Genomic DNA, 19,929 nt, shown 5'->3' with positions numbered 1-19,929 from the left:
GTTTGAAGTGAACGAGACTGACGAATAATAGTTCGCGAAATGTCCATACTGTGCTGATGAGACACAACAGCATCAGGCGAAACACTAACCTCTGCAACTGCAGCTAGATTCAAAGAAGGAACTGCCGTCTTCTCCAGGCGGTACATCTGTCGCTGCAGTCCGAGTCGTCGTGACACAGAGGGGTGCATCACGTAGTCGGAAGGTGTAAAATGCCGTTCGCAGAACCGAATGTTCTCCAGCTTTCTACCTTGCCAGAGTCGTGACGGGACTTTCGCAAGCCATTGCTGCCGCCGCTGGTCGTAACTCGGTAAACCATGAAACCGAATATCCGATGAGTACGCCGCATTCGGACACCCTTCAACCAGAGATCCGTAACCAGGCATATTCGGCGAACAGTGAGCGTTCACAGCACGATCACTTATCGTATCACGTATGATCAGTAACGATCAACTGTGAGAAACGCAAGAAACTGCAGACACAAACTCCAAAACAAAGCACCGCGGTTTCCGAAAGTAGCGTCTGCAATAATCTTCTCCGTCGCGCGCTAATCGGATTAGCGCGGGTCGAAGTAATTACAACGCACGACAAAGATGTGAGATACTGGGTATACTTTTTATTCCTGCACATTTTAACATTTAAAAATGCACGTACAAGGATCATTTTGTACAAATAATGGGTTACAAGTTCATGCTGATGTCACAACCACACCTACGTAATTCCAGACTGTGGTTGGGTACGGCTCGACGTCACGGCACACGTCACTTGCATATGTTTTAATTTATACGCGGGCGCTTCCTCGGTTTGACGCTTGGCGTGCTGAACGGGATTGACGCAGGATTTTGGAAATTCGATTTTAGAAAAACTACTCTGCTTGAAAGCACGCAAATTGGTGGAGAAGCTCATCTTGATGCCTTCCATCGATCTCAATCGCGAAAGCGGCTCCAAAATCACTGGTCAGGGACCCTTTAAGAGCTACGCACCGTTCTACCGACGTAGTCTGGTGGGAGGTTACCCGCCGCTGTGTGTTCACACAAGTCTGCTTTTTACAGATTGGTGCGTGGATGGTGTGGAAAGGTTGGACAACATCGGCTGATGCAGTGAAGACGGACTACGTCCTGGAGTGGCCCGTGGTGACTCAGTGGTGTTCCGGACTTTGGGAGCAGGCTGCAACAACGGCTGTCGGATACGGGAGCCTCAAGTGGCAGCGGATCTTCTTCTTTTTGTAAACAGCCGCTATACGTTGTCCCTGGTGGCCTATTGTAACGGACACTTAGTGGGGTGAATCCCGAAGATAGGAGGGTGGCGTATACGTCATATTGGCCACAGTGGCCACCAGAAGGCGCAGGGTCCGTGAAGTACAGTTTGTCACCGCCAGGTGGAGTTACGCCTGCAAGGCCTAGAGGGCGCTGCAAACAAGTCATTTACATATCTACGACCAACCAATCGTGTGCTTCGCGACATCCATTTAAGAGCTACGCACCGTTCTACCGACGTAGTCTGGTGGGAGGCTACCCGCCGCTGTGTGTTCACACAAGTCTGCTTTTTACAGGTTGGTACCACACTTTTTTAACTTGAATATTGATCCCAACTGTTCCCACCAGACTACGCCAGTGCTTAGCATAAATGAGTTGTGCATGGTATGTTTTGTGTGCATATTTTCTTGTGGCTTTTACGTCCCCTTTTTCCACTGATGCAAGATATTTGGTATGGCCATTTTGCCTTGATGGACCTGAGTGGTCCAGAGGTTTTGGCCTGTGTGTTAGTATTATTAATACCGCAGGCAGTACAGTTAGCCTTGTAACTATGGCAGCCCGTCAGGCGACGGGTCCTGCGGAGACCGCCGAGTGCCCCAATTGTAGTCGAATATACAAGAAAAGGGGACTTACTTTACATCTCAGAGTTTGGGCCCCAGAGCTAGCCAATGCTAACGTAGTCTTAGAAAGAGTGAATAGGGGATGGAGCAGGGAAGAACTGATATTAATGGCCAGGAAAGAATTAAAGCTCTTGAACAATCCGTCGCCACCAAAGTTCATCAATCAAGCGTTGGCGGAAATATTTGTGACGCGGACGGCCGAACAAATTAGGTATAAGAGGCACCGCCAGGTCCAAGAGCAGGCGTAGCCAACGACGAATCGCAGCCCGAACCAGGGTATCCAATTCATGGAGAAGCCGCAGAAACAGGATCGAGGAAATCAGCAGCTTATCATGCTATCATTGCTGAAGTACGAGCGGAAAATGACAATGGAGGTGAAGCGGACAGTGATGGAGGGAATGCTACAGCTATCGTAACACCTCAACAACCTAGGGTTAGCGCGAGTAACAGTGCTCGTAGCGTTAGACAAGAGTGCCCAGGAAGGACCAGTCAGCCAGGTGGCACACCCGTACAAATAGCTGCGGAACGACCGATCACTGGGCTGGAGATGTGCACGACTGTCAGCACCGAGCTAACGGACCAAGAAAGGACAACCTGAAGGGTGAGGGGACCAGAAGAACTTCCAGATCTCTCGAACCTGGCTCAAGAAATTGCAGAATTCGTTCTGGAGGATCAATGCCAATCAACTCAGAGTACAAGCACGGATTTACCGAGAAGCAGGGAGGTAAGCCCCACGAACACCTATGATTCAAGATTTGACTCATTGGCAACCTGTTCTGCGGAACCATTATCTGGCATCCCCAGCGAGGAAGTGGGAACGGAAGCAAGGCTAAGAGAAGCTCTCAGTGAATACTGCGCGACGGTAACCACACGGGAGAGATCACGAGAGCTTAAGAGAATTACTAATCATGTTCTACGCAATGATTTTAGTTATGCAGACCTTGACCGCTGGGTACAAAGCCTGATGAAGCCAAGACCGCCGAGGCCGGAGCATCCCGTCACCTTGGAAAACAATAGGCCTGGTACATCCGGAAGGACAAGGAGAAGAAGAGAATATGCCAGATGTCAGATATTATTCAACCAGGACAAAAGGAGGCTGACGGCGGAATTGCTCCAAGGGAAGAAGGTGAGTCGAGGAGATCCTGAGGAAATATTACGTGCTTGGACCAAGATCCTAACAGATGCTCCGGAGGAGATGCTGATGGAGGCGACGCCCGAACCCACAACAATGATGCATCTGGACCCTGTGACAGCAGATGAGGTACGGACAGCAGTCGCCGGTATGAAGTCCTGTCCCGGAGCCGATGGGGTGACAGGTGATGATCTACGACGCCTCCCCTGTGACGACCTGGCCACGCTGTTTAATTTGTTTCTGCTGCAAGGCAAGTTACCACCCTCCTTGACATCGGCGCGTACAATTTTTCTTCCAAGAAAGGACATAAGTGTTGACCCATTGCATTATAGACCAATTACGATAGCAAGTATGATGATCAGGGTCTTCCACAAGATACTAGACATCAAGCTTCGCAAGTTTGCGACCTTAAGTGACCAGCAGAGGGCTTCTTTTAGGCCTACAGACGGCACGTTTGAAAATGTGATACTACTACGACATGTTATCAAGCAAGCCCGTAAAAAATGCAGGGGCCTTGCTCTCGCCACGATATACTTTAGGCGGGCGTTCGATAGCGTCCCGTTCGCCGTAATTTTCCGGGCGTTACGTGCACGAGGTGTCGACTCCCATCTTATCGAGTATTTAGAGAGCTTTTACAACAACAGCTCCACTACGCTACTAACTCATAGGCTGCAGAATGGGAGCCACGACCTCACAACAAAAACGTAACAACAACGATTCTGGAGAGACCGACTTCTGGCCACCACGGATGGACAGGGCCTGAAGGAAATGAAGAACTCTCCATCGTCCTTCTGGGTCAGGGAGCCTCCAGCCTGTCTGAATTTACTGAAACATCGAATTGATGCCCTTCCAACGCGAGTACGCTGTGCTCGGGGAAGATTTAAAACCACAAGGTGCAGTGCTGGCTGTCACTACTCCGAAACCTTGGCGCACGTGATTCAAAGTTGCCCAAAGACCCATGGCACGCGCGTAAAAAGGCATGACAACATTGTTACTAAGCTTCAGTGTTGGCTAGTGGGGAAGGGGGCTGTAGTTCGGAAGGAACCTAGGATTATTGTTGAGGAGAATGTATATAAACCAGATCTTGTTGTGTGTAAGGGCGGCCTAGCGTACATCATGGATGTACAAGTTCGGGGTGATTATAAACCTCTTGCTGTTTTTGCACAGGACAAGATCCGCAAATACTGTACTCAAGGGTTCAACGAAAATATTATTGAGTTAACACAGGTATCCAACGTAGTCCATGTACCAATCACGTTTTCAGAAAGAGGATGCTTAGAAAAGAAAGCCAGTAAGGTATTGAAAGATTTAGGACTGACGGAGCATTGTTTGGCCCTGTTGTGCTTGTTTGTATGCTTAGGGTCATTACATTGTTTTAACTTTTTCCACAGGTCTACCAACCGTTACTAATCAGGGTCAAGCTCCGCTACAAAGAGCTCAGAATTTATTGTATTTATGTGCAATAAAGAGTTGATAGCTAAATGCCACAAAGGACGACCAACTATAATACTCACCACGTGTTCGAAATATAATCCATTCAAAGACGAGTGATAGGCGGAAGTAAGAATAATCTGCTTTCCTGGGTCCTGGTGTCCTCAGAGGTGTCTGAGGGCCCGTTATTGGGCAAAGCTCTAGGTGAGCTACGGAAACGGACTGTCCGGGCCAACCAACCCCGCCTCCACGTGGTAGCACCTGGGCAACGCACAGAGGCATTACGCCCTGTCCGGCTAAAGGGGCTCTGGAAGGCGAATGAGCAGTGGGAGGTAGCTGCCCTACGATGCTGCGTACCCAATGGGACAACCGAAACTGGTGAAGCCTCCAGGATGACGAAGGGTCGTGATAGGGTATATACCGGAGTGGCCATTCCCCATTGGTACTCGGCGCCCGGGCACAGTCCCTATGGCTAACTTCAGTGGCGTGTGGTTGTAACCCAGCTTCCTGGGGGCCGGGACCTAGCCTGCGGGATACCAGTACTGGGAGGTCTCGGTTCGTCCGATGTTATGGCAGCCTTCTGTAACGGTGCCTACGGATTTTAACTATGCCGGACTTTAACTATGATTTTAACTATTTTTTTATAACGGTGCCCTCGGATGAAGCCGGGAGGTATTGCTACCCTCCTGTAATCCAGCATATTTGGAGGCTGAGGGGTATGGGGTTTATCCCTGTGCTACCCATCTCTGGTTTGCTTTTTCCACATGGACCTGAGTCGGAAAGGGAGTGGACCCTTGTACAGGCCGTCAGGCGACGTGCTTCGCAGCATCTCCCTGCCGGGAGACAGGAAACGTGATGGCTTCTTTTAGTGTTCATCACTGGTGTCCTTTCACGTCGCCAACGGCGGCGCTCCCCGGTGGTACCCGGTGTTCGGGCACAGTTCCTGTGGCTAACTTCCGTGGCGTGTGGTTGTAGCAAGCCTCTTGGGGGCCAGAACCTAGCCTGCAAGACACGAATACCGGGAGGTGTGGCGGCCTCTTGTAGCAGCAGCTGTTGGGGCAAAACCCAGTTTCCTTTTGCTGGGTTTAAGTTCACCGGGACCGCTTTGTGGTGAGGGGAAAGTTTTTCCGTCCCCTTCCCCGTTCCACAGGGGCCCTCAGGGATGCTAGGAGGAGTGGCGTCCTCCTGTCATCCAGCCTGTAAGCAGAGGGGTGCGGGGGGCTTTGGCAACCCCCGGCGCTATCCATCGAGTGGTGTGGTGCGAGGGCGTTAGCCGGTGTTGGGCCGGAGCCAGGCACGTATCTCGGCCAGCTGGGGCCTCTCTCAGGGTCTGCCTGTCATCACTGCCGAGTCATCAAGTGTGCGAAAGATGGCAAGGGGTGTCTCCCGGTGGTCCTGTACTGCGAGTGGGGGCGCTCCGCGCCAGGCATACATAGCTAAATGCCACAAAGGACGACCAAGAATAATACACACTATGTGTTCGAAATACAATCCCTTCAAAGACGAGTGATAGGCGGAAGTAAGAATAATCTGCTTTCTACGAGCGTTCCACGAGTCCACGCGAGCGAGTCCACGAGCGTTCTTTGCCTGACTCTCTTGCCTGTGCTGTTGCTGCTGCTGCTCATGCTGTTGATGCTGCTACTGCCCCTCCTTCTGCTGTCGGATCAGGACCTCACGGCCATTTTCAGGGCCTGTGTTGTGAGCTAGGCTGCGGCCGCCTGTTTCCGTCTAAGAGGAGCCTGTCTCAACACCACCGGTGGTGCCGTATTCGTCGCCGTGCTGAGCCCCAGGACCCCCCTTGGGACCCTCCTGTGGACCTTCAGGATCCTTCCGTGGGATCACCAAGTCAAGCTGTCACGGGGTTCCCGTTGACTGACATGCCTAATACTGGATTAACGACTGAGCCAACAACAACTACTGGGCCGACTTCCGGACCCTCAACGCCTACAGGACCTTCAACATCTACCGGTGCCGCAGCGTTTGCCACTACTCCTGTGCTGCCTGATGACCTTCTTGGACCTCGGACTCCTGAGGCCGGTGTCCGTCCTGTGGTGGCGGATTCTGCGGGTCGTCCTACTTCGGAGAATGCTACAATCCCTGTTTCGAGAGGACCTCCGCTGTCCGGGCCACCTGCAGCTGGTGCTGCATCTGGGTTCCGGTGTACCGTGGAAGACTGCTTCAGGGTCTTTTCAACTTCTAACGGCCTAGGCCAACATCGTCGGAGGGCACACCCGGAGGCCTACAACGCTGCTGTCGAAGTCGACCGAAGCAAGGCGAGGTGGTCACAGGAAGAGCAGAGACTCTTAGTTGAGACGGAGGTCGCCTTATTGCGGAACGGTGCTCCGCTGGCTACGATCAACCAAGCCATCTGGAATGTCCTTCGGGCCAGGAACGTTCCTCGAACTTTGGGTGCAGTCAAGGGGCGACGGCGCTGCCTTCAACATCGACAACTTGTCCACGAAGTGGAGCAAAGATATGTGACGTGGGAGGCGTCCGGCCCTGCTACTACTCAACGTGAAGAGGGTCCCGACATGGAGAGCCCGACTCCTCCTCAGCCAGTGCCTGGAGACAGCCCTGGGTGAAGCGGTGACCGCCTAGACGACCCCTTCCTGGCTGCCCTACAAGATTTGTGGGATCGTCTGCCGGTGAACCATGAAGCGACTCCTGCCCTTAGGGCCATTCTGGCCTTCGCCTTTGTCGGAGAACCCTTCGACGACCTCCTTGAGGACTTTTTGCGGCAGTTCTTCGAGCTGCCTCCACGCCGCCTAGTTGCCAGAGGCGGTCCTCCACGCCATCGCCCTCCAGTTCTGGGCAGGACAGCGCGACGACGCAAGGAGTATGCTCGGGTGCAGACCTTGTACCATAAGGACCGGAGGGCCTGCGCCCATCAGATCTTGGATGGAAGAGCGGAGCTCCCGCCGAGGGACGACCGGGCCTTCCTTGGATACTGGGTCTCCATCTTCACTTCCCCATCTCTACCGCCACTGGATCTCCCGGAGCCGGGTCCAGAGCTCGCGGGGGTGTGGGTTCCGGTCACCTGCGAGGACGTCATGGCGGCTTTGCCGGACAGTCGGTTGGCTCCCGGGCCTGACTTATTCACTGCTGGACGGCTACGCCACTACAATCCCGTGGTCCTGGCGACTGTTTGTAACTTAATCATGAACGTGGGCCATCCTCCGGTGTATCTTCGACGGGCCCGGATCTCCTTTATATCCAAGATTCTACAGCCGGTCTCCCATGGCGATTATCGACCCATTGCCATAGCCCCGGTGCTCCTGCGGCTTCTTCATCGATTCCTGGGTCGACGCCTAGCGACGGCCACGCAGCTGGACCATCGCCAACGGGGCTTCGTCAACTCAGACGGTTGTGCGGAGAACCTGACCCTGCTACAAGCCCTCATCAAGGAATCACGAAGGCGGCTCCAACCTCTACACGTGGCCGTCCTGGATCTCCGGAAGGCGTTTGACACTGTCTCCCTGTCAGCGCTGGAGTACGCCTTCCAAGCCGTAAGATTCCACTCGCCATGCGGACCTACCTACAAGGCATATGTACCAAGGAGAGGTCGCCCTGTCCTCTGGCAGCCACACAACCACAGTGGTCTTGTCCAGGGGAGTCAGCCAAGGGGACCCCCTATCTCCGTATCTCTTCAATCTGGTGGTGGACGGGCTCCTGTCGAATCTGCCAGAGGCCATCGGCTTCCAGATCGGCGATGCGAGGGTGAACGCCCTGGCGTTCGCGGACGAACTCGTACTGGTTGCTTCGACGGCGCAAGGTCTCCAGATGCTATTGGACCAGGCTCTTCACTATTTCGAGCCCAGAGGCCTGGTGTTTGGAATTGACAAGTGCCGGACCCGTCTCTCGTTCCTTCAGGCCGGCAGAAGAAAATCCGGGCTATGCCAACATCATTCCATCTGGGCGGACAGATCATCCCTTCCATGGACTGGGATGGGACATGGCGTTACCTGGGGATCGACTTCGGGACGGGTGGACTGGAGGCGCCCTCTGACTGCGGATTAGCCGACATGCTTCGCCGGCTCACAAAAGCACCACCTGCAGAGGGTATTCATCCTTAAAAGGCATCTCCTGCTCCGCCTTCACGACCCGCTGAAGGCTATCCCGGGGTCTCCTACGTGGCCTAGACTCCCGGGTCCGTGCGGCCGTCAGAGCCTGGCTCCGGCTTCCGCATGACGTCCCACTCGAATTTTTCTATGCGGCGACCAGAAACGGCGGCTTGGGCATCCCATCGCTGGAACACGCAATCCCCCGGAACAAGTTCCTGCGCGTGGACAGGATGCGAGCGTCAGAGGTCCAGGCCTTCAAAGAGATGTCCCACACGCCCTCCCAGGAGAACGAGAGGCGCAATGTCCAGCGAATGCTGGTCCACCAGGGGAGGACCTTACAATCCGTGGCGGACTCCAGGCGCTTTTGGGTGGATGCCCTCTATGCTTCTTACGATGGTGCTGCCCTTAACGAGGCGTCTGCGGTACCAGCTGCGCACTCATGGATAGACGACGGCTCCCGCCTCAAGAGGGGATCCGCCAACGTGGATGCCGTTCGGATCAGGGTGAATGCGCTGCCCACCCGGTCACGATGTTCGAGGGGCCAGTATCGGGAGCGGAACTGTAGAGCCGGCTGTCTTCTCCATGACTCCCGATCTCCAGCCCTGGAATCCCTGGCGCACGTGCTTCAAAGATGTCATCGCACCCACGGCCTGCGGGTGAATAGGCACGATAACATCTTGGCCTATATCTGCAGCCGTTTGCGCCAGTGTGGTTCAGATGCCGTCAGGGAACCCGTCATCAGGACAGTGGAGGGCAGCCGGAATCCGGACACCATGGCCAACAGGGGAGAACAATCCATCATCCTCGACGTCCAAGTGGTGGGTGGAGCAAGGGACCTGGGTTTGGCTCATCGGGACAAGACAGAATACTACTTCAAGCCAGAGGTCTTGGCCTACGCTCAGGGTTCGAGGTCTGAGCCTCCCTTGCTCTGCTCAGCCACTGTCAACTACAGAGGAGTGTGGAGTCGTCCGTCGGCGGATGGCCTGCTGCACCTAGGACTCAAGAAGAGAGACCTCACCATCATAGCAGTGAGAGCCCTGGAGGGATCTGCCAGGATCTGATGATGATGATGATGATTGGTATTTTAATGGCGCAGCAGCAACGGAGGCTATAATCTGCCAGGATCTGGCAGGTGTTTAATAGAAGCACCGAGCGAGCAGCATCAGCCGCCCGTTGGGGGTCTTAGGCTGGTGGGGTATTTGTGAATGTTAGGGCGTTGCATGTTTTGAGTTTTGGGCGCTGAACGCTCTTTAGTGTTTGGGTGACACCGTGTCCTTCGCGGTAGAATAAACAGTTTCATAGCTAAATGCCACAAAGGACGACAAAGTATAATACCCACCGTGTGAGTGAAATACAATCCATTCAAAGACGAGTGATAGGCGGAAGTAAGAATAATCTGCTTTCTGGGTAAACGGCTGGAGTAACTATGACTCTCTTTCTGTAACCTCTCACCAAGGGCTGGGGGCGAGTGGCTTCCCCCTGTTATCCAGCAACATGGAGGCCCGGCAGAGGGAGGTGACGACCTCTGCCTCATAGCTGGGGATGAGTGGCTTCACCCTGTCATCTACCGACTTGGAGGCTGGTGTGGAGGGATAAGGAAGGGCCCTGAGGTGCCTGTCGGCCTTAGCGGGATTGCGTTGCGGCGATCTGTTACCCAGTGTATTGGGCGCTGCCGGTTCGTGCTGACGGTAGTGGTTATACGATTCTCCTTGCTGCAAGTCGTGTGATGCGCAATATACAGCTTCTCACACGGAAATGGTCAACTCCACCTTCTCGCGGTGCTACCTGTTACCCCTGTACCGCTTGCGGGCCAGGGAAATAACGGAGCTCTGGCCTACCCTGGGGCAACGGGGCTGCCTATCCCGTCGCCCATCATCAGCAGGCACATTATGGACTGTCGATATATGAGTGCTCGAGATTTTGCCGCTGCTTCCTCTGAAGCTTGTGGCCCTGCTGCCCAGCGAGGTCTCCGAGTCTCCCTGCCTGCGCCTATGTCAGCGCCCTCACCGAGCCATCCGTCTATGGGCACCCAATGCTTCAGCTGCGGGATTGATTCCTGTGATCGGTGGTTCCCCAGCAAAAGAAGTTTAGCCGAGCATCGTCGATGGGCGCACACGAGGGGTTGCCCGGTGGTTGAACCTCCACCCCCTCCAATCCAGCCTCGCACAAGTGATAATGGCAATGACAATGGCTTGGATCCTGGGAATCAAGGAGAAGATGTGACTTCTGAGACGCGGCCTGAACAACAGTTTGCTGTATGTGACGTTCCGGGGTGCCTAAGGGCCTTCAGGCCTCTTCAGGGGCTTGGTCAACATCGGAGGAGAGCCCACCCTTCAGAAGCGAATGCGGCTAATGTGACTGGAAGAAAGAAAGCGAGGTGGGCGCCGGAAGAGTGCCGCATGTTTGCCCAGCTTGAAGCGGACTCCATTCGCCGGGGGGTCCGGCCGACGAATCTGAATCAAATTCTGTTTGAGGCAGCTCAACGTTTGGGCCTTGATAGATCATTTGAAGCCCTCAAGAGTACGAGGAAAATAGGGAACATAAATGTCTTGTGGAGGAACTGCTTCGATCAGCTTCTGGAGGGTCTGGTCGTGATCAGGATTTTTTGCATCCCAATAGCGATGAGGAACTAGGGGGATCAAGTCCCCAAGACAACCGGAATCGAAGTGGTGAATCTTATTCTGGCTCTCGTCAAGAGTCGTCGAGGCAGTCGCCATATTCTGAACGCCAAGAGGAGTATCCTTTGACACAACCACTGACCCAACAGCTCGCAAGGCCCACAGGGTGGGAGTCATCCCCTGTCCTGACCAGTAGGGAGAACGTGGGCCTGGTTGTCAGTGGGACGATCACACCAAGCTCACAGTTGGACGAGGCGATCTTTCAGCTGATGGATGACCTTCCGGACTCTCCTCTTGGAACAGACCTACGGGCTTTAGCCACCCTTGCCATCTGGGACCTGGACTATAACCAGGAGCTGGGAGTGTTCCTTGACAGTCATCTGATGGGGGAGGTACCCCGAAGAGTGTTTCGGCCTCGCCGGAATCCTACATCGCGGCCAACCCAGAGCAGGAGAAAGCAGCGCCGGAGAGATTATGCCAGGAGCCAAACCCTGTACGTCAAGAATAGAAGGGTATGTGCGCACCACATCTTGGATGGGCCACGTGAGGACCAGGATCGTAACGACCTCAATTTTGTGGCATAGTGGGTTGCCACTTTTACCTCACCTGCACCTACTGAGCCCCTTTGCCCTGCCTTGAGGGAGGGAATTGTGAAGTTGGAGCTTTGGGTCCCTGTCACGGTTTCGGAGGTTAAAGAAAACCTTCCGAGAAGACAGACGGCCCCGGGTCCTGATGGGTTTAGAGCAAAGGACCTGAGGAGGCTACCGGCAGATGTAATTCCACTCATCTTTAATCTACTGCTTAAGAACCGGAGGCTGCCAGAGTACATGACAAAGGCGAGGGTCACCTTTGTACCAAAGACGCAGCATCCCCAGTCACCGGCCCAGTATCGACCGATATCAATCACGCCAGTTTTGTTGAGGCTGCTGCACAGTGTTCGAGCGAAGAGGATTGTCCGAGCTTGCCATCTGAATCAGAAGCAAAGAGGGTTCGTTAGTAGTGACGGTTGCGCGGAAAACCTTGTTCGCCTGCAGGCGCTCATAACGGAGTCCAGGAGGCGTCTCTCCCACCTGTACATGGCAACATTGGACCTACGAAAAGCTTTTGATATGGTTTCCACCCCAGCAATCATGGCCGCGATCATCAGGGCAGGGTTCCCACCGGACTTTCGGGAATACCTGGGCCACTTGTACGAGAAGAATGAGACCATCATCTCTTCAGGAAGAGTGTGCTCGACAGTAACGCCGAGCCGAGGAGTAAGACAGGGTGACCCTCTGTCTCCATACCTATTTAATTTGGTAGTTGATGAATTCCTCGAGCGCCTGCCGGATATAATAGGCTTTAATCTGGGCCAGTCTCGCGTTAATTCGTTAGCATTTGCAGATAACCTCGTGCTGGTCGCTGCATCGAAGCAGGGGTTACAGCTCCTTCTCGACCGTGCGGTGGACTTCTTTGCCCCCCGTGGTCTAGAGTTCGGAGTTGCGAAGTGCCTAACCCTATCCATGGTGCCGTCTGGAACTGGACGGGAAAAGAAAGTAAAGATTACCAGTGACGTATTCTACATCAGTGGAGTGCCCCTTCCAGTTACGGGCACTACAGATGAATGGCGTTATCTTGGCCTGACACACACAGTGGAAGGAGTGGCGGTGCAGGGCTGCCAGGAATTGAGCAGTCTACTCCATCAGCTGCAAGTGGCGCCTTTGAAACCGCAACAGCGCCTGCATATTTTAAAGACATTCTTGATGCCGAGGATTTATTACAAATTGTTCATGGGGAGAACGTCAGCGAGCCTTGTGCGAAGACTGGAGACACGTAAGGCGGTTCGGCAGTGGCTTCACTTACCCCACGATACGCCTCTGGGTTATTATTATGCAGCCTGTAGGGACGGGGGCCTTGGTGTCCCATGTCTTGAGCTACTATAATTCCGAGGCTGCGCCTTTCAAGGATTCAACGACTGGCCAACAGCAAGGAGATGCTCTTCCGTGAGGCAGTAGCTGTTCCGGCGATCCAGGCAGACCTTACAAGATATACGATAAAACAGCAACAAGCTTACTGGGCCAGGAGGCTCCATCTCTCGACTGATGGGACTAGTCTGAGGGAGTGCAGGAAAGTTCCCTTCGTGCATTCCTGGGTTACGGACGGCACCAGGTTGATGACAGGAGCTGCCTTCCTTGATGCTATTCGTATCAGAATAAATGCGTTGCCCACAAGGTCAAGGGCTTAAAGGGGGCGTAGCCTGGAAAGAGCATGTTGTTAATGATAGGTTTTCGTTCTTCTTCATTGTTGTACAGTTGCTGGTTGTTGGTTGCCTCCTACCGAGTGGAGAAATTTGGAATAAAAGAAGAAATAGCTAAATACCACAAAGGACGACCAAGAATAATACCCACCACGTGCCAGAAATACAATCCATTCAAAGACGAGTGATAGGCGGAAGTAAGAATAACCTGCATTCAACCGGAACCCACCCGTTGTGGTGCGGCAGTGACTACTACAATGTTTCAATGCTCCTGTGGAAGGAATTTTACCACTCAGCGCGGACGAAGCGTCCATATGACACATGCCGGCCATGCGCCACTGGAAGATGAAGTTCCTCATGCTTCTGCGGGTCCGCCCAGAGGCTTACCCTTTGCCTGTCCTCATTGTGAAGGAAGTTTTACATCGTCTATTGGTCTGGGACTGCATAAGAGGGCTGCCCATCCGGCGCAAGCTAACATGGAGATCGTGACGGAACGTGTGAGGCCCCGATGGACTGAAGAGGAGTCGCGTCGGTTGGCGCGACAGGAAATTCGCCTCAAATTGGAGGGCGTACGCTTCATAAACCAAGAACTTGTGAGGCTCTTTCCTGGTAGATCGTTGGAGAGCAACAAATCACATAGGAAACAGACCGCCTACCGTGCGATGCTGGAAGAATTGTCAGCTCAACCCCACCCGCCTGTTTTGTCCCAACGGGATCCTGATGGGTCTTCCCAGATGGAGGTTGCAGTGCTGCCATCAGTAGATGAGGTTGATGAAGTTCAACCAGATCATCCCGTAGCAGAGGCCCCTATCGGAATTGAGTCAAGAGAAGCAATTATTATGGCCCTGAGGGGTCGTCTTGAGAGAACCCCACCGGAAGGTGCCCAGGGTTTTAGACTCTGGGATGTCGTAAGACTAGCTGTCGATGGACACCCCTTCGAAACTTTACTGAACGGTTACATCCGTGATGTGTTCTTCCGGGATACTCCACCTGCTAGAAGGAACCCAAGACGGGAGGGTGCTGACCATTTTGGACAGCTCAGCTGGAGGAAGCGTAAACGACGTCAATACGCTCAAATCCAGGAGTTGTATAAGCACCGCCAGGCGGAGTGTATTCGTCGTATCCTGGATGGCCCGAACGAGGCTTCCATTAGCGACCCGCAGGACCTCCTGAGGGAATGGAGCAAAGTAATGGAAGGGGGAACGCCTCCAGTTCCTTCAGAGGACACTGCATCCCCACGTCACATCCTGGACCCCTTCAGGCCGGTATCTGCCCAAGAAGTGCACCAAGCACACGCCAAGAATAACAGTGCACCAGGCCCTGATGTCCTTACGCCGGGTGACTTAAGGAAAACTCCGGTGGTGGTACTACAGACGGTACTGGATTTGATAATGTTGAGTGGCAAACCCCCCGTGAGTCTTCTCGGCGCTAGTACTGTGTTTATTCCAAAGTGTTCCAACGCGACTGAGGTTAAAGACTTTCGGCCAATCCCGGTGGGCCATGTCCTACTGAGACTCTTCCATAAGGTGTTGTCTCGCCGACTTTCGCTGATGATTGACTTTGACATCCGACAACGTGCGTTTCAGCCTCTGGACGGGTGCTGCGAGAATGTGCTACTTCTGGCTACTGTGCTCCACGAAGCTAAGACCAAATGCAGACCGCTCTTTATGGCCAGCGTGGACCTCAGGCGCGCCTTCGACAGTGTTTCCCTCAAAGCCATTCTTGAGGCTGGCCGACGGCGGGGTTTGGCTGAGGCCTTTTTAAAGTATCTCGAATTCTCCTACAAGAACTGTTCGACTTTACTGTCACTTATGGGTGAATCTAGAGTGGCCAAACCATCAAAGGGGGTGCGTCAAGGTGATCCCCTGTCCCCCTTCCGATTCAATCTAGTGATTGACGCTCTGTTTAATGATGGGATGGGGGACCTGGCCTTCAGAAGTGGCGACCTGGCTGTGGACGCTCTTGCGTTCGCAGATGACTTACTCATCTTCGCCTCAACAGCAGAAGGCCTGCAGGCTCGCCTCGATGAGGCCTACTACTTCTTCTCTGCAAAAGGGCTAGAGATCAATACGGCTAAGTCGTTTACCCTGGCCCTAGTACCCTCGGGACGGGAGTCGAAAGTAAAATGGGTGGATACTGCCTTTTTGGTGAATGGCCTGGCCCTGCCGTCGCTTCATACAACAAGTGTTTGGCGTTATCTAGGGGTGCGATATTCGCCTGGTGGCCGCGAAAAGCCGGTCTCTTTGGTGCAAGAGCTGAATGCCCTTCTGGACAGGCTGCGGAAAGCTCCCCTCAAGCCGCAACAACGCCTAGTACATCTACGTCACTTTCTGCTACCCCGCTTGTATTATAGACTGGTGTTGGGACCTTGGAACTGTGGTCTTTTGGGCAAATTGGATTCCACCATTATGGCCGCGGTCCGGAAGTGGTTATGCTTACAGCACGACTCGCCTGTTGCCTATTTCTACGCCCAAGTTGCTGAAGGAGGCTTGGGAATCCCTTGTCTGCGAACGGTGATCCACTACCTATAACATGACAGACTGTCCCGCCTGTGCCATTCCTCTTCGGAAATAGTGAAGAAGGCGGGTCCTGCGCCCTCATCAGGAACTCGACTGCTCATGCCCTGAAGTGTACGACCTTCAAAGGACAGGCCCTTACCTCGAAGAAAAGGGCCCTAGCTTATTGGGCGACTTCCCTGCACTCGTCTAACGATGGAAGACCACTTCGTGACTGCTCTCTGGTCCCCTGTGCGCAGCGGTTCATCGCGGAAGGGACGAAGCTCCTTCCTGGCAGCGAGTTTATTAATATCAATAAGCTGCGTATCAACGCCCTCCCAACGCTATCCAGGACCAAGAGGGGCAGGGACGCATCGGCCGCCTGTAGAGCCGGCTGCAATAAGAATGAGACGTTGTCTCATGTGCTACAGCAGTGCCATCGTACCCATCACGCCAGGATAAGGAGGCATAATAACCTGGTGAGATTCGTTTCCCAGCGCCTGCTTCAGCTGGAGTGGCACGCCTTCACGCTTCCAACGGGCAAACGTATGTCCCTGATATAGTGGCATACAAAGAACAAGCCACTGTAGTGATCGACGCGCAGGTGGTCGGGTGTGGACTGCCCCTGGAACTTGCACATGCAAGTAAAGTGAGAGACTATGATGTGCCCCCTGTGCTTGATCTAGTGAAAGGTGACCGTGCTGAACCCCCCAGGGTGATGTCCGTGACATTAAATTACTGTGGTGTGTGGGCCAAGACCAGTGCAGGTGGTCTCCTGGACCTTGGTTTGTCGAGACAAGATCTAAAACTGATGACTGTAAGATGTTTGCAAGGTGGTCTGCGGTGCTTTAGAATCTTTAATCGTACGACTGCTGTGAGTAGGTTCCACAGAGAGCATTGAGTGCATTGCATGGTTGAGGAGGGCCGTTCTTACTGTGCATTGTACTGGGCGTTGTGTCTCGCGTTTGTTCGCGTTGTCATTCGCGCAGGTACCTGACGCGCATTGTATTGTCGCGTATTTTTTTTTATTGTTCCCATCTGTGTTGTTCATTTTCAGGGTTCCTCTTCCCTTGTACTAGTTAGTACGTCAAGAGTGTAATAAAAGGTTCCAATGGCTAAATGCCACAAAGGACGACCAAGTATAATACCCACCATGTGTTTGAAATACAATCCATTCAAAGATGGGTGATAGGCGGAAGTAAGAATAATCTGCTTTCGTTAGCTAAAGGCCACAAAGAACGACCAAGTATCATACCCACCATGTGTTTGAGATACAATCCATTCAAAGACGAGTGATAGGCGGAAGTAAGGATAATCTGCTTTCGGAGGCATACCGCCTCCCCCCGATACGCTCTGAATGCTCCTGGGCACGTCGTGCGGCCACCTGGGATGGCCTTCTGCTCCGGACTCCCCGCAGGTCCGTCAGTACTGGGCACGAAAGCTTGGCCTCTGCGTCGACGGTAGAGGGCTGCGTGGGGCGGCGGTGGTCCCCTTCGTCCATTCCTGGATCACCGATCGTCCCTGGTCTCTGGGAGAGACTTTATTGACATCCTAAGGTCAGAGGGAATGTCATCCCGACCAGGTCCCGATCATCGAGGCGTCGCCCGGAAGAAGACCGCCGCTGCCGAGCGGGTTGCCGGGCTGTGCAGACGTTAGCACACGCCGTCCAGCACTGCCCCACATCGAATGGCTCCCGCCACCGTCGCCACGATGGCGTGGCCATCTTCATCGCATCCTGCCTAAGGAGGAAGGGCTGGCATGTGCAGCGGGAGCGTCACTTGGCCACGTCTCAGTGATTGCGAAAACCCGACCTCATCCTATACTGGCGAGGGGAAGTCCACGTCATCGACGTACAAGTGATTGGCTGTGGACGGGCTCTCGACACTCTGCATCGTGATAAGGCGCTCCTAGATCGCTGATCAGCTGAGGGCATCATTGTCTCCTGAGACGCCTGTCTGCTTCACGTCCGCAACAGCCTCGTTCCGTGGCCTTTGGTCTTCGAGTCGGCCTCTACCCTGCAACTCAAGATTGCGACGCTGAAGATTCTGGAGGGCACCGTCCGAGCCTGGAGAACCTTCAAGAGTACTACCACCCGTCGGGTCGCTAATCTTGGCGCGGCCTAGTGTCTGCGCGAGTTCCCTGTACGCGCAAGACTTTCGCTGGCAGGGAGACGTGTGGACAGCGTGTTTCTTGATTACCTCATGGCATTCTACGGGAGTAGCGCAACGATATTAGAGATGGGCAATACCCAGAGGACTATCCGGCCGGCAAAGGGGGTCCGCAAGGGGACCCGTTATCCCCGCTCCTGTTTAACCAGGTCCTTGATGAGTTTATTGCAGGAATGCCATCGGATATCGGTACGGATATTGGGGGCCATAACACCTCGCCGTTAGCCTTTGCCGACGATGTGATCCTGGTTGCGCGAACTCCTCAAGGTTTCCAGACCCTATTGGATAACTTCACGTTATTTACGAGCGCAAGGGGGCTCCACATCAACGTCGGAAAGTGCGCTCCGCTCTCTATCAGTCCTTCTGGGATGCAGAAGCTGACAAAGGTAGTCCCAAGGAAGTACTTGGTGGCAGACGAGAAGATTCCAGTCTTGCAAGTCTGCGACAACCTAAGATATCTAGGCGTGGATATAAATTCCTTTGCTAGGATCTCCCATCGCATCAATGAAATCATACATCAACTTGATGCACTGCGCGGATGCCCTCTAAAACCCCACCAAAAGACGACTATGCTTCTCTTCTACCTCCTTCCTCGGCTCATCGACGACTGCTCCGTCTCGGAGGTGGACATTGCCAGGCTACAACTGTAGGACAGGCGTATTACGCACTACGTGAGGTCATTTTTGCACCTTCCACATGACGTGCAAAATGAATGTATTTATAGTGCTATATGTGATGGAGGTCTCGGTGTACCATCTTTCAGGTTGGCCCTCCCAAGAATCGTCTGGCCAGGAAGGATAAACAGGGTGGCAGGAAGGGACGACGAACTACTGGGAGAAGTTTCAACGTCTTCCATATACCTGAAGGACATCACCAAACTTCGGAACATGCTACTGCGGGGGAATGCCATCCTGGATTCACCGATGGCGCAGCGTAACTACTGGAGAAATACCCTGTATGCCACGGCGGATGGTAGATGACTCGTCGAGGCAGCCAAGGGACCAAAGCATATATGGATCCGTGAGCCACCAAAATTTGTTTCGGGAACCGAGTACATTGACCTCGTGAAACTCCGTGCGCATGCTCTTCCTACTCGGCTCAGATGCTCCAGGGGTCGGAGTAAGAACACAAGATGCAGTGCGGGCTGCAACATGGCCGAATCTATGTCTCATGACATCCAGAGCTGCCCGAGAACCCATGGAGCGCGGGTTAAGCGCCATGATAACCTGGTCAACAGAATTAAGAAGGAGATTGAGGAGGACGGCACGAGAGTCTACAAAGAACCCCAAATTAAGGTGAACGACCTTGTCTTCAGACCAGATCTGTTTTTTTGCAGGAACAACCAGGCGTTCGTAGTGGATATTCAGGTGCGAGGAGAATTTAAGACGCTGACCTCCTTCGCCAACGAGAAGAGAAACTATGGAGTCCCTAGCCTAGAAGAAAAGATAGGGGACCTAACCGACTGCCAGGTGGTGGTCCACCAACCGATTACGTTCAGCGAGCGGGGGATTATGGAGAAATCGGGGCTGCCTTTCTTCATTCTCTCGGATGGTCCAAAAGAATGGTGACCTCTCTTACGCTAACTGCCGCGCTAATGTCGGTATACTGTTTCCGCACATTCTATCGGGCAACCTTCCGTGAAAATCGTTTTTAATCTTTTTTCCATTAATAAAAGAGAAGGATTTATTTGTACCTTGTGCAATAAAGGGATTATAGCTAAATGTCACATGTCACACAAATGTATCTGGCGGTACTTGGGGGTGCACTATTCTATAACAGGTGTTGTGAAGCCAATACCCCTCGTTCAATAGGTTGTGAGCATGTTGGGACGACTCCACAAGGTCCCGTTGAAACCCCAGCAGCGCCTTGTTGCCCTGCGAGGTTATCTGTTACCACGGTTAAACCATCGTTTGGT

Source organism: Ornithodoros turicata, unplaced genomic scaffold (genome assembly GCF_037126465.1).
Source record: "Ornithodoros turicata isolate Travis unplaced genomic scaffold, ASM3712646v1 Chromosome55, whole genome shotgun sequence".
Taxonomy (NCBI): Eukaryota; Metazoa; Arthropoda; class Arachnida; order Ixodida; family Argasidae; genus Ornithodoros; species Ornithodoros turicata.
This window is presented reverse-complemented; position numbering follows the sequence as displayed.